This window comes from Watersipora subatra, chromosome 7 (genome assembly GCF_963576615.1).
Source record: "Watersipora subatra chromosome 7, tzWatSuba1.1, whole genome shotgun sequence".
NCBI classification, from domain to species: Eukaryota; Metazoa; Bryozoa; class Gymnolaemata; order Cheilostomatida; family Watersiporidae; genus Watersipora; species Watersipora subatra.
The window spans coordinates 15,864,343-15,870,342 of record NC_088714.1 but is presented as its reverse complement, the minus strand read 5'-3'; positions in this window follow the sequence as shown (position 1 = coordinate 15,870,342).

Genomic DNA, 6,000 nt, shown 5'->3' with positions numbered 1-6,000 from the left:
ATAAACGACATAATAACATCAGAGAGTTATGTTAAAGTTCTTAATAACATTAGAGAGTTATGTTAAAGTTGCACCATAGTTGCTCTTTGTTTATATACATTGTTATACCGAGCTACACAGTCCCATTGTAATGCTCAACACGGTGGTCTCTACTGAATATTTCAGGAACTTGAAGGTTAGTTCTGTTAGTTCTGCTGGTTTCTCTAAACTAGGCTTCATAGACAGTAAAAGAAAGATCCACTCAGTTGTTGACTATACCTTGCTTTGGGCAAAGTTGCTAATTGTGCATAAATAGAAATTTCCCAGTAAGTATTGGATAATAAGATACGTACATAACAGCGGTTACCTACTGTTATTCAAATTCTGTCCAGAAGCAGTTCATTTTGCTGATTATCAAAAACATCCCAAGAGAATCTAAACAGGGGATCAGCTGTTAACATCGAATTTTATGGCATGGACAATTTAGTTTACAATTGTCTAGTGACATATTCTTATTTATGTAGCTACAGTTTCTAGAATAGCTTTTGTGCCTATACTTTGATATTAATTGTTTCGGAAATAACTTGCACTACTTTGATTGAATTATTGAATTATTGAATTGAATTATCAATTATTAAATGGTCAGTTTTAGTCATTAGGGAATCTCTATGTCACCAATATAATGATGCCGGAGTTCTAATTCCAGAGCAACTCATAATGCTAGCGCCATTCAGCCACAGCGTGTGATAGGAAGCCATTGAGTGCTGCTGAAAATTACTATACATAGTGTATAAAAAGTAAGTAAACTCACAATCAATCTAATATTGTTTATAAAACGATAACATAATACAATTAGTGAAAAATCAGGGCTCTATTACCTATGCCAAACAAGTGACACAATTAAAACAATGACAGCTGGCATTCGCTGTATGTTCACCGCAAGCATTTCCAGTACAGTTGTTTACTGTACTGAAATTGCTTGTGGTCATTCATTCATTTTACTCATTGGTTATTCATTCATTTTACTCATAGGTCATTCACATTGTTAACCTTTAGGCCTAGTTTTTGCCCCTTTTCTAAACGAGAATTATAGGATTTGCAGCCGTGGCAGCTTTATATTCAATGAATTCTTTAAGAAGAAAATAGATGGTTTTTAAGAATATAACCGTCATAGGTAAGCAATGCAGTGTAGGTATGATGAGCTGTGTAGATATGTCAGAATGTACACATGGGGTTATGCTATTTTGTAGTTATGAAGACGGGCAGATATTTAGGCATATGTGTAAAATGGCCCTGAGAAGAGACGCTGGTAGTCAAAGGATATGAGAAGACAAATGTTCTAACTAGTTGATAGAAAAATATTAATATGTGAGAGTAGAATAATGCTTGAATAGAGTCAGTCGGTAAAAACGATAAAGCTACTAAATATCTGAAGAAATACTGGAGTAGAAATAATCATGGATCTGAATATGTATATAGCATCTTACTAAAAGTTGTCCGTAAAGTGAATGCCTTTCAGGTTGGTTAATAAAAATCATCTCGCTTAAACACATTTGTAATGAATTTAAGTTGAATAAATACTCGTGGTAGTTAAATAACAATACGTTTCAGTCAATAAGGTAAGTAAAATATGTCAAAACTTATCTACCGGTAAGTGCGATAACATCACTATATATCATTGTTAGCTGCCTACACCCTACATTCTTTAAACTGCTCGAGTAGATGCTTAGCTCCGAGACTCCTTATGGTTATTTAAGTCAATTATATAAGTCAAGTCTATACTTTTTTGTAAATCTGTGATGAACTACTATACTCTGAGATGAACTTTTCTAAATGTTAGTAGACTTTTCTAAACTATGGTGAATTTCTCTAAACTTTTGTACTATATGCTGAAATTTTCTAAACTAGTGTGGACCTCTGTACCATATGATGGACTTTTCTAAACCATGGTGACTTCCCAACTAAATATATGATGAACTTTTCTAAACTTTAGTGAACTTTTCTACGTTGAACTTTTTCAAGTTATAATGAACTTAGTTAATTACAAGCCATCTAGTATATATATAAATCTCAAAGTATGTCTGTGTTTCTGCGGACCTGCCCTGTCTGCGTCTGTCCAGCTATAGCTATTAAAATCGTGGAAGTAAAATTCTGCATGCTGACAAATTTGAACTCACGGAGATTGTGACCACAAATCCACTCGCTCTACCACTGAGCTATACAAGGCGTATTGAGCAAAGACACTATCATATACCCTATAGCATGTGCAGACGCTAAATGACGTATTATTATACCATTGCGCCCACGCGTTATGATGCCCCTGTTATAAGATATTTTTCGCATACCTCTAAGAAACAACGATGTTTTTTCATTATTTTTGTGTTAGGGCGGATTTTTCTGCAACACGATATCAACAATAATTTCTCTCGAAATTAAAATTTGGCGATTTGTGTACTGATTATATACGTTATTAAGAGATAATTATTTGTTGCTTGCCAGGGGGAGTTCAGCGGTATCCATTACAGTAAAAACAGATTCGCAAACAAATAAATGATAGAATTTTAGTTACAAGTTTGAAGTTTACTAAAATACATACTAAAAAATTCTTCAAGTATGTGTTTAGTAAACTAAATTCATTTAAGTCAGATTCAGTGTTTATGTTACATTATTACAATTACAATGTTATATTATTTTACAGATCGTAACCACAAAATGCACTAAAGTCATTGTAGGTACCTATAGTTACTAAGGGTAACATATTATTTTGTTCCTAATTTTTACCAAGATTTACTGGTTTTTATCAGGGTGTGATTGTATTAGATAGTTACTATGGGTTTCTATACCACTCTATGTACGTCTATAGCTTACGATATTTTCACGTGACAACACTGGCACGCGAACATTGGCATGCCAATTTTTGCATGCCAACACTGAAACAAACTAAAATCATATAATTGTATACCAAACCATTTTTTATTGTAATTGTAGCAAAACAGACTACATTTAGTCATTAATTGCTAACGATTTTATATTTACATTTAAGCACCTTTACATTTTCATTTTTCCTTTTAATTTATTTCAACGAAACACTTCTTTCAAGTTATGAAGTTTATAATTACAGTTGTTTGAAAAAGTTTATATGTTATTTGTTAAATACAAATAACATTTTCTGTTTAAATACTTTTTTACTACCCGGGTTGTACAGCTGGTATATATATAAATCTCAACGTTTGTCCTGTCTGTACTTTCGTCTGTCTACCTATAGCGATTAAGTTTTAAGAATGAGATAACTGCTGCGGACTGGATTTGAACTCACAACCACCAGTTCTACAAACATCTAATTTATCCAATACACTACACTGTCCACCTGGCTCACTGTGGAATAGATTTGGCACATACTTGGAATATATGCTAATCTTTTATGACTTCACGTTAAACGCTGCAGCTAGCGTTATACATAAAGCCATACCAGAAAAACTCTGTGAAGTCATACCAGAAGAAAATGCATGCCTATAAGTGAAGAAAATGCATAAACTCATATAGTCAACTAGACTACTGTAATCAGTATAGATCTGTATTAGACACTGCAGCCGGTACGGTATGAATTACACAGAAATAAACACAGTAAACATAAATAGCACAGTACACAATAATAAACAAACTCCTTCATTTAAAAGTTAGAATGGTAAATGTTGAATACGTTGATTAAAAATAAATTTTCTGTACAAAAATTTTTTTATTACCCTTGCAACCCCGGGCATTCAGCAAGTACATTTATGTATGTAGACCACCTGAACTCATCACACATCATAGTAGGTGTACACTTAACTTAAACAATATTCAGTCTTGTTGTTTCTTGGTCAGTGAGTGCTGCTTCTAAGAGATATTCGACTACCTTTACAATAATATGACAAACATTGCGTCAACACTGGATTTCAGCTCGTATATACAAGCTTATTTTAAAGCGAGACTACCTCTATTCTCAAACACTCAACTCACCACTTAACTCAAAAGTTAAAAACTCGATACAACAATTTAAGGAATCAAATAACCATGGAACTCCACAACGCCAAATCAAACTATTTTGAATCCCTAATAAAAAATGCTTCTGAGCCTAAACACCTCTGGCAAATTTTAAATAATGGGATTGGCAAACCTAAATCATCATCAGCCCCAAAATCTATAACACATGATGAAAAAGAACTGACTACAGAGATTGATATAGCCAACACCTTTAACAACTATTTTACTTCTATTGGTCCGTCTCTGGCACAAAATTTTGAAAAGTTTAATCATAATCCAGTAAAGCTAACACAAAGGATATCAACTAAAAGTTTAACTTTCAAATTATCGCAAGTCGGCGTCAATGATGTAATCAAGTTTCTAAAAAAGGTTAATCTAGCCAAAGCAACCAGATTTAATAAAATTCCATCAAAATTAGTTTATGATCCGGCAGAAGCTATTGCTCCTGTAATAACTGAAACTTTAAACTCCAGCTTAACAACTTCTCAAGTACCAAGTAAAATGAAAATAGCTAAAGTAAAACCCTTGTTTACAAAAGGCTCAAATAAATTTTACTCTAATTACCGACCCATTAATTTGCTACCAGCGCTAAGTAAGATAATTGAAAAAGCTTTAAATAAACAGATTATGGAATACCTTGAGGGTAATTTACTGCTTTAAGATGGGTAATATGGTTTTAGGAAAAAGCGCAGCACCAAGGATGCACTAATTAAATTGACTAACAATGTTTTAAAATCCTTAAACGATGGTAAATGTGTTCTTGGCATCTTTCTAGATTTTATAGTAAAGCCTTTGACACAATAGATTATAACATATTGTACTCAAAACTCCACAATCTTAATTCTGACATCACCACATTTCACTGGATCAAAAGCTATCTAACCGAATGTAAACAACAACCTATTATTGGTAACAATTTATCTTCCATATTAGATTTAACATGTAGTGTACCTCAAGGTTCCATCCTTGGTTTAACTCTTTTTTTAATTTACATAAATGATTTAACACATATCACCAACTTTTTCACACCTTTGCTCTATGCAGATGACACTAATCTCTTTTTCGAATCCTCTAACATCAACGAGCACATAGATTGTTTAAATAATGAACTTCTCGCTATTCAAAACTGGTGCACTTCTAACAAACTTACCTTAAATGTTGATAGGACTAATTTCATGTTACTAAAAAAGCCCCAAAATAAATTTCATCTAACTAACACTCATCCATTCTTCATTTTCAACAAACCAATTTGTCAGACAGATCACACTAAATTCTTAGGTATTTTCATTGATTCTAATCTCACTTGGAAAAAACACATCGAATAATTACTAAAAAAAACTGAGACCCTTATCAGGCTCACTTTACCGCACATCTGAATATTTACCCCACAAACCTCTGCTTTTATTCTACAATTCCATGGTTAATTCTAAACTTTCATATTGCATTGAGGCATGGGGCAATGCGCCTCCCACCCATTCTACAAATTTAATAACACTTCAAAAACGCATGATAAGGACCATTCACAAAAAACCTCGCCTCACCCACACCAAACCTCTTTTCAAATCATCATCTATACTACCTATCAATTCACTATATTCATATCGCATTATACTTTTAGCTCATCAAGAATTTCATTGTAATTACATCCCTCGCACAATACATCAAACCTGATTATCAAATTCCTGTCTAAATCTCCCACAATCTTCTTCCCGTGCAGGCCATCGCAGGGTGGATTTCCAGCAAGCCGTTTTTTGGAATCAACTCCCTAAATCTATTAAAGGCATAGAGAAGGTGGCCAGTTTCGACAAAGAACTCAGGTTGTATCTTTTAACATGTGAATAAAACCGATGACGACAAGCCCAACGCCATGACTAGCTATGCTATTGCGTATTATGGGCTTCATCACTCCTCCAGCTTTTTTCTTTTGCTCAAATAATTTTGTTGATGAAAATAAATCACAAACCACAACACTAGCCTTTTCTATTAAAAGGGTCAGAG